Below are 10805 nucleotides of genomic sequence, written 5' to 3' on the forward strand. Positions count from 1 at the left end.
AACAAATAGTTTAAAAAGATAATGACATAATTTTCTCAGGTAGAATGACAAATGATAAAAAAAACAACTAGAACACTACAAATTTGAATAAGCAAACAAAGCACAGAAGTGACAAAAATCAAAGCAGGCAAGCACCTTCGCCTTCAAGTTGTCTAAGAATGTCATAAGGATTCAATAAATAAAAGACTAACACTGTCGTTTCAAGTCAAATTCAATGAAGTAATCACAATTACAAACAGGTAAATCTTAAAAATAAAAAAAAAGCTGTCAAAATATATAAAACCAAAAAGAAAAACACAATTAAGCTTGATAAAGTACTATAGTGAAGAAACTCTCAAGGAGATAAACTTGAATAGGCATTTTGCCGACACAGCATTCCACTTCATCAAATCAAAGTCAATATATAACGTTAAACATTGCAAATCCAACAACAAAGTACACCATTGATGTTTGAGACAATAGATTCAACTATATTGTTTAGATCACAAAAATCCAAAAGAACCAACATTGAGCAATTTCCTAAAATATGCCGAAAGGCACCTAACATAGTGACATGGTGTGCTCAAAATGTAATGATATATTATTATGGCCAATTTACCGTTAAGGAAGTATATCATTTAATAAAGCACTAAAGATTGAAAACAAAAACACATAATCCATTTCTTTTGAACACCTTAAGCAAGATTGGCATGTATCAATGGGGCTAAAATCAGTTTGTCATAAGAGACACATAAATCAAGTTTATACTTTAATTACTACATCATATAAGGTACCTGAAAACATTAAATGGGATAGCTCACTTCAATATTGACCATTCTATATGCTGCCACTTCTGTTTGAGACATAAACAAACAAGCACATCAGTTTGATCAAATAAAAAAGAACAAAGTTGAAAAATTTGTAGTAGCAAGCTTGTACACCACAGACCCCATGCCTCTTGTAATTTTCCAAACTAAAAAGCATACTTTCTGTCTTAATTATAGAATGAATCATGGACAATAATCAGCAGCTAGGTCAATCATCCTTGTAAAGTATCAGTACTAACAAACCAAACAACAAAAAGGGAGCTCATAATCAATAATTAGACTATAAAATTGCTGTAAAATAAATAATTATACAGTAAAGTTAATGAAAAATCCAAAAACTCACACAAACACAAAAATGAACACACCCCAAATCTAAAGGACTATTATTAATTAAAACTACCATATTCAAATAATTTAAAATATGAACCTAAACTTGTATCAAAGTAAGAACAAAATAAGTGAGGAAAGAAAGGTGCGAATAGAGAACAGAGAGAATAGAATCACCTTGCTAATTTATTTATATATCAAGATCAAGTATCATAAATGTAGCTCAAATTTGGAAACAAAACTAACATAAACGCTAAAATCAACAACTGAGCTGAGCAAAAGGACCATGAACTCACCTCAATGCAAGAAGCCTCATCCGAGCCTCCAATCGATGACGACCCTCCCAAGAATTCGGCATCCGCTGCTCAAATCCAACGTGAATGGTTCGGAGTCTCGACTTGGCGAGGATCGAATCGGTCTCATTGCTAGCTCCACCAGCCTCCACCACGATTTAAACGACTTTGTACGACACCAGCATCAGCGAGTGCATCAGACCGGTCATGTGAAGGGCCTGGAATGTTCTCACATAAGTGGGAGTCACCACAATGACGGTTCTAGGGTTCTTGACTCCAAATTGACGCCTCTGCTCCCTCTGAACCGTGTCAATAATCTGGTGTGCCTTCATGACCTCAGTTAGATTCAGATGCGGCCAAGGTCTGATTCGGATCCCGTGGCGGCCAACCACCACACGGCTAGTAGAACTACCAGTGAGGACAGTCCTATTCATCGGGAATTCATCACCGGAAGGATTCGAACGACGATGCAAGTCAAAGGGACCACCACCACCACCGAGCTCGAAAGCATATCGAAATGGCACAGGATAAAGATTATTAGTAGAGGACTAGAATTTTTGGATTTCGGTGAGAGGTATGGAGAGCTGGGAGTTTGAGGCTGTGGGGAAATTTCTGGGAAATTTTGAGAATTTTTTAGAGAAGTCTTGGAGGTTCGGGAAAATTTGGGGTTTGGGTAGGGAGATTTCTGCTAGGTTTAGATAGAGGGAGACAGAGAGTTAAGAGAGAGAATGAGATATGTAGATTTAGAAAATGAGAATAGCAAGTGAAATAATACAATATTTGGCACAATTATTTCATTTGCAGCCCATTAATGTATTTGTGCGCCATTTTTTTATGTCCTGCCAAATTTTATGAGTTTAGGATAACGCTTTTTTAAAAGAGTTATTCTTAAATGTTGTGGAAAGGGTTATTTGGTGTAGTGCCACTAATTCTGTGTAGTAACTAATTCCAAAGAACCTAGAAGCCATAAGAGAAGGAAGCATATAGAAAGGAAATACCATCTGGTAAGAGAGATTGTACACTAAGGTGATGCGACTGTTATGAAGATAGCGCCGGAACATAACCTGGCTGACCCGTCAAGCAAGACATTTCCTACAAAGTCGTTCATAGGTCATGTGCGCAATATGGGATTAAGGGAAATGCCTCACTTGCTTCGAGGGCAAGTGGGAGATTGTTAGGATTAATGTCCTAAAAGCATGTAAAGATATTTTATTGGTTTGAAATACAAGTACAATTTTATTATATTTGAATGTTATAATTATTGTTTAAATTAATTATATAATAATATCAAGAAAATTCTCTATTCATTCATGATAATATGATCTTGTATTAGTATGAGAGAATTAAGATAATTTATAATGAATAAAATAGTCAGTAACATATTAAAGTAAGGAATCAATAATGAATGGTTACTAGTACGGTTTGCTAAGCATACGAGATGCAAGTACTCTAGATTCGAATTATTGATGTGGATAGACATCTTAGTAATGGTGTTGTATATAATAGAGATTATATATGACAGGACCGATGAGAATTAATTATCTTTATAAACTTACCGTTTGACGTAAATATTTAATTCTTGTCATAATAGATGATTATTTGTAGATCAGTTCAAATCTTGAGTATTCATGAACTTCCATTTATGTTTATTGGATCTTTTGATTCACTCGTTAAGGTCTCTTAGAATAATGAGGCTAATGAATTCTGTTTTGGAGATTCAATATCATGGATGGCTGAGAAAATGAATTACAATATTGGAATCCATGCTTTCCAAATAAATCAAATATTGGTTCCCTTAAGGGTTGATTCTGGAACTGAATAGTTATTGCTCAAATCTATAATTAGATTATAGATTAATTATTCGCTAGTGAATTAATGGTATTTAAGGATAAAGAAGTAATTAGAAGGATAAAATGGTAATTTTGACAAGCTCTAATTAACGAACCAATAATGGAGGAAAACACTACATATATTGATTATATTAATGGACTACTAGAGAAAACTCTATAAATATAATTCTATAAATACTTAGAGTGAAATTCAATATTTATAGTGGAGTAATCATGAAATTAATAACTAATATTATTATATTAAAGAGTTTAAATAATAATCTGATTTATTGGAGCTTCGTATTATAGGTCCATGGTCCCCAGATTACCACTATCAAGGGTAAGGATGCCAAAAGAAAGATTTGTTAAGAGAAATGATTAAATTGCAAAGGAATTAATTTTCCAGGGCAAGGAAATAATTATTTGACAATTATGGGTAGTTGACTAATTATGAATTAATTAATTATTGAACTATATTGTTTTTATTTTGAAAAACTATAGGTTAAAATTAATATTAATCTTGTTTGGATTAATATAAAGAGAGAAAATAATAATATCTTATTTATAATATGATATTTATTTATTTAATTTTAAACTTATATTTTAAGATAAAGTTAATTTTGAATTAATTGATATTTATGTTGGAATAAATATCTTGTCTCAAAAGTTGATTAAATAAACAATTGAGAAAATTAAAGCAACCCTAATAGGGTTGGGCGACACACACTGTACAACACAGTGTGTGGCGCCTAGCATCAGGGATTTTATACCTGGGATTTGAATTTTTAATTTCAAATAAATTTTTTTAATCAGTTATTTAATTATTCTTTTTCAATATGATTTAAATAGATAATTAAATGAAAATATCCAATCAGTTTTAATTTTAATTAAATAAAGATTATTTAATTAGATTAAATATCTTTATAAATTTGATATACGTGATATTCATAAGATGATGGATACTCAGACTCTCTCTCTAAAGCGATAGTTTTCTCTAAACCTGAAAACTATTCTAAACATTCCCTAGGTCAAAACTCTCTAGATCTTATGTGTTGAGTACATCTAGGGAGTCACATAAATCAACTGTTTGAATCGTACGTGCCCACACACGTCCTTGTGTATTTGAAGGTTGGTCTGGAAGATCAGGGTGTAAGATCTTAGAACATTGGATAGGAAGATCGTTGACTTATACAAAAAGACTCAAGGACACTTGATAGGCTACAAGAGGTAATCCCTGATCTATTTGTATGTGATTTAATATTTATATATGTATATAATCTTGGCTGGTATTAATATTTATTAAAAAGAGTCCATATATTTCGCTGCATACCTTTGATTTGATCATTTATTACCCACATCTTATTTATAAAAATCGTTCTCTTTTAATAATACAAGATTGCTACGTAATTTAAACGTGGAATCAATATTTTATCTTAATCATGAGCTCATTTTGTAAAAGCGATCTAGAATATTCATAAATTCTGATCGCTTGGGGGGCATATAACTCTCGAAAAGTCTTTGAAGTATTCAACAAATTTAGATAAAAGTTGCGCAACTGAGAATTTGCAAAATTGATTATTCTACGATTTTTGAAAGCTTGAATTTTCAAAGAAATTCAGAATATGAACTAAGTTAAGAAAATTCAAAGTAAAACAAATTTAATAAATCAACTAGGAAACTCTTGATTATAACCAGGTCTGAGGCCTGATTCCTAATAGGTACAACACTATTAGGCAAGCAAACTCCTGTATATAACCAAGTATGAGGCTTGATTCATGTTAACACTATTAGGCAATCAAACTCCTGGATATAACCAAGTCCGAGACCTAATTCCTAACGTGTATAACAATATTAGGCAATCAAACTCCTTGATATAACCAGGTCATCGACCAGAATCAACTGGTTGACCCATCAGGCATTTTTTTCATCTAATGATAACCCCTATGATTGCAAATGTAAAAGGACATAAAGTTCATAGACATGGAAAAATAATAGGTTAAGGGGAACAAAAATAGATCACAAATTAATGAACATGTACTAACAGAAGTATATGAATAACTCGAGGAGAAATAACCTCGAACTACCCAAAGGCGATTGTCTCAACTTTTGAAAGCTTAATTACAATGGGTTCAAAGAACCTGAAATAAAACATAAAAAAATATATAAAAAAGGGATGAGGACGCCCTAAACATCACTAAGCTCTGGTAACATGCCCTTGTGATGTCACCTCATCATCGCCCCCTTCAGTAGCTCTAGAAGCCTCCACGGTCTTAGAGGGCTCTTGTGAGAGTCACTTTTGGAACTTGGCGAGGAAACACCCCAAAAGCTCCGCATTCAGAAATGAGAAATCTCCTTCCTGGTTGTATGCCCAGCACTGATATAGCTTCTCCTCCAAGGTGTTCATTGCCTTGGAAACATCATGCTCCACCTTCTTGACATCCTGCTTAGCTTTCTCTTCGACCTCAGATAATTTCTTTTTGAGCACATTGACTTCCTCAAGTTTCTTGTTGAGGCTGTCGACCTCGACCTGCAACTGGTCTCGCCGCTGACTCACTTTGATGACCTGTCCCTTGGTGATTCGCTCATTGTCTTGGGATGCCACTAGAGCAACTCTGACCTCATCCCTTTGAGCCCAGATTTGGGTGATGCCATGGATTTGAGCTAAGCAAGACTACAAAAAAAAATACATAGTAGGATTAGCTCACGAACAAAGGGATGTAATGAGAAATAGGATAACTTACAATCAGATTCATTCCCAAGGCTGACTCCATGACGTTCTCTGGGGAATTCTCCTATATGACCCTCAGGTCCTTGATGTTCACCTGGTTGGCGTGACCCACCAGATGATTCGCCATCTCGTGGAGCAGACCACAAAGTACTTCTGGGATCCTTGCAACCTCGAGTGACATGACTGGGAGTTGTGTGTCTGGAAGCTGAGCAGATGAGGCTTCGTCTTGAATAATTTGAGGAATCAGAGCAAGTTCGCGAGGATGTGGTGGAGGACCTTCATGAATGGTAACTACAGTTACCCGAGCTGGCGGTTGCGTTTGCTGCCACTATTTTGGGTGGAGCTGGCACCTTTATCTTTTGCAGAGGATCCAGTGGCTGCTCCAACTCTAGAGGTGGTTTTCTTTGATATTATCACCTTCTTGATGACGCGTCCAGTTATTGTCCCACCATCTTTGAAGGCGCTCTTCAGGTCCATATCTTCATCTGCAAAAGGGTGAGCAGAAGAGTCAAATCCAAGAAATGATTAGTCAGGATGACACAAAAGAATAAAACAAGAACCTTAGCCTCCGAGCTAGAGGAGGAAATTACTATGATACGCTCTGGATTATGAACCGAGCTAGGTAAAACCTCTAACTCTTAGATTATCGGATGAGGGGGAGACTCTAGTATTAATATATTTTGAGACCCACAGGGTTCAGGCTCCTTGTCTTGACTAGACTCGTGCTCGTCCTGCCTAATACCCGGGGTAAAGACGCCATGCACAGGGAAGGCTATGACAAATGGTTTGTACCATATTCTTCAAAAATAGTGGACCTAAAGTGAAAGGTATTATCTACCACTATGGTACATTTGGGGTAGCTATGATCGTGGTGCACGACCAATTGATCAACGCACTGGAGAAGGGTCACGTTTAGGTCCAAATCTACCGGATGTCGACTAACGATCTGCCTCGGGTTGGATCGGATTAGCCTAAAACTTGTAGCAGCTCGATTCATTTCTCTATATGGATTACCTTGGCCAGAGGTGCCGGCTGCTGCCCCCAATTCAACTCGACCTTGGCTAGGATCTTGTCTATCCGCAGGAACACTTCTTTTTGCGTACCAAAGGTGCGACCTCCTCTTCTTCATCAACCTCCTCAGGGACTGGGATGAGCTCCTGGGGAAGAGGGAACTCGAGAAGGGGGCCCCGGGACCTGATGGCTAGCGTCTGATCCTCGCGGATCAGCTTGCAAGCCTTTATGGTGGCATCATTCACCACCACCCGGAACTCTTTCTCTCTGGCAAGAGCACGGGCAAAAGTCACATATTGACCTCTGAGGGTCTCTCATCGCTCTGCTCTCTTATATATAGCTACAGAAGATAACAACTCGATTAGAATATGCTCAAAATTTGTTAAGAAAGAGTTAAAGTACAAAGTTCAAGAAGCTAAGAAACTTACGAGGATGGTTGAAATATTGATGGGTGAAGCTCTTGAACCCATTTGGCATAAAGAATAGATCATTGTAGTCATTTAGGTGGCTGGGGAGGTCGATGATGGAGGTTGTGCTAGGGAATCTGGTGAGGTAGTAGAATCCATCACCTCGTCCCTTTGACTTTGGATTGTCCTTGAGGCAAAATATATACATAATATCAGCGAGGGTGGGGATGTCCCACTCGTTATTCATAAATAAATAGTTCAGGTGGTACGAGTTTTTTGGGGGACCTGGAACAGTGCCAATTCAGGTGGTCATCACTCCAAGCCCCAAAGTTGTCCTCGAGTGGGGTATAGCTCCATTCTCCCTCCAGTGGAGGGTGGGCAACAAGACCCTCGGAGCCCAACTCAATCCCGTGACTCAGTACGATTTTGTTCACCTTGCCTTGAGTGTTTATCCAAGATTTGATATGCTTGGCCTCGAAGAAGGCGTTGGGGTCAACCACGATCTCCCTATCCACCATTGGGCTGAAGTGGGGAATAGGAGTCTCAGAAGCAATCTTCTTACCTTTATTCTTATTTTGGGAAGAAGAGCTCGCTACTAACTTCTTCTGGTTAGCCATAATTTGGTTCGCTTGGCGACAAAGTGGCATGTTAGAGGCGACCTAAGATACAACCTTACTAAGATGATAAAAGTGAGGCAATCTGGAGTTTTGGATTTGATCTATTCGACCTAAGATATATACGAGCTAAGATTTCCCCTAACGCCAGTGAGTGTGCTCACGCGCAGTCAATGACCATGCGCTGTAACCTCGGGAAACCACTGATACTTTGGGATTCACGTGTCAGAACCAATACCTTTTTGGAAAGCGATTTAATGTAAAACTACTCGAGAAACCGTGACCCTTAAGCTACCTAGAACTGAACCTAAAAAACCTTAACTATTCACATTCACATATTCAAACGTTCCTCTTTCATGTAGGAAATACATATTGCAGGATCCTTATTTAATTTCATGTAATTTACATATTGTCTAACAAACATGTAAATTCCTAGAACATGCTCCTATAAAATTGATACATATACAAAGTAAAGTAAAAACTTACATCACGCAACGGAACTGGAACAACTCATTCCTTCAATCTCTCTAACCTTTGATTTCTTTTTGTAGTAGAGTATTATCAAGAGATTGAACTAGATCAACAACACAGTCTTCCTCACCAAGCCTTTGATCAACCTAGAACTAGTGTGGGCTGGTTCTCAAAACATGAGATAGAGATCTAGAAAGTGAAGAAGAGATTGTGGCTAAGAAATTATTATATTGTCTAGGTTTTCACTTACCCAATGAATCAACTGTGACTTACTTCCTTATGAAAACCCTAGATATCATATTCCTTATATAGGCAACTTAATGTGCTTTATTTAAATTTAAATTTAAATTAATTAAAATAATAAACAAAAAGATAAAAGTCTTGGACTCCCACAAATGAACTTTAGCCAAATCTCTTTGTTTTGAATTTAAATCCCAATTGGGCATAAATTCAAAACCTTTTATTTATTTATTTTTAATTAATTAATTGAATTCTCATTCAAATGAACTAATTGTAATTTGAAACTTGATTTAAAATTATTTATTTATATTGACACCAATTTATCAATATTAATAAATTTACCCAAAGATTCTCTTTTATTCTCTAAATCTCATATCTTTGTAAATTTTCCAAAATTAACTTAGTCAACTTTAAAAATCCTAATTGATAATTAAATCAATTTATTGATACATTCTAGAAGATTTACTCAAAGGTGGTGCAGGGACCATGGATCCATGAAATCAAGCTCGAACAAGTTACTGTGAATTTATTTACGAATAATTTGACTACCTTATTAATTCCTCGTGACTCCACTATAGATTCAGAATTGAACTCTTTAATTCAAAGAACATATTTTCCAAACCATAAATACGTTATCCATTGTTATAACCATTACAATCAGTCAATCATCTATCGATGACTTACTAACGAGCTAGGTGCAAATTGTCGTTTTACCCCTTATCAGTATTTTATCCTTAACTCCCACTAAGTTCCTTATAAATGATATTTCCGTGAACTTAATCACAGAAATGAGATCTCAATCATTTAACCTTTCGAACAAAGCAATTAAGGAAATCATCTTTTCACTTCTCATACAGAAGTTATAGATTTCATATCTATGAATAATACTCCCACTCAATTACACTACTGAATCTCTAAGATGTAAGTATGGGCTAGACCGTAGGGTAAGCTTGTAACGAACAAGTCAAAAGATTTAAATAATATAATTAGCAGAATATTATCACTCAGAGTTAAGATCGACTTAACCTATGGTCAACGTTGTGACATTGATTAAATTCGATAACAACTATACTTATTTATCAACCAATAATCAATATCGGTCCTAGTCCAAAATAACAAAATACGTCCGATGTTATCTACTTGGTCAATGCCTTGGACAAGACATCACACCTCGAATGTGTAAGTAGATCATATCGTAGATTGCCTAATCAGTGTAAATCCAATGCACTGACCTAATCTTAGGACTCGTTCTTTTGAACATATAATTACAACTATAATCCACTGTGACCTAGTCACTATAATTGTAACTATCCATATGTTTGAGATTTTATAAATGTTTGTATTATTTCAATAATCATGTAATAAAACAAGCAAGCAACACGGTTGTCATAACTAAATGATTTCTACTACTTTTATTGACAATATGAAATCATGTTACATGCCTGACATGGTTTTAGAAGGGCATAAAACCCAACATTTCAAACCTAGAAAATTACCCGTTTTTGGTGCATTCATTCTAATCGTATATAGTGCTATTGTTTTTGGCCTAACAAAAACTCACACTAAAATCAAACAGAACCAAAATAAAAAAATATACTGGAACATTTCATAAAACTTATTGAAAAATAAGAAAATGATATGTGAACCGGGTATAAGAGTACTTAAAATTTAGTTTCTTGGTCGAGGAAATGATAGCAAAACTGGAGATAATAACCTGAAAGCTTCTGGAAAACAAGGGAATGCAGAAGAGCTATGAATACTTTGAGAAGAAAAAGAAGAGGAAATTTTTTGAATGCAAAGGTGGTAAGATATAGGTCCAGTTCTTCTATTTAAATGTAAACTTCGGGAACCGATCTAGGCCACACGATTAGATTAGTTCGAGATCTAAGGGCTTGAATTTAATAAACCAAGTGGCGCCAAAAAGTTGACAAGACAGCTGTCACAGTACTCGAAACCCGAACAAGCGCCTATTACAAACAGACATGTGTCCCATACTCAAGTGAGTGGGTAGACACGTTTTGTCATAACAGAAGCCGAAAAGCTCCTAATGTGTGTGTCCGAAGTGACATCATGCACGAG

The sequence above is a fragment of the Humulus lupulus genome, chromosome 9 (assembly GCF_963169125.1).
Source record: "Humulus lupulus chromosome 9, drHumLupu1.1, whole genome shotgun sequence".
Classification (NCBI taxonomy): domain Eukaryota; kingdom Viridiplantae; phylum Streptophyta; class Magnoliopsida; order Rosales; family Cannabaceae; genus Humulus; species Humulus lupulus.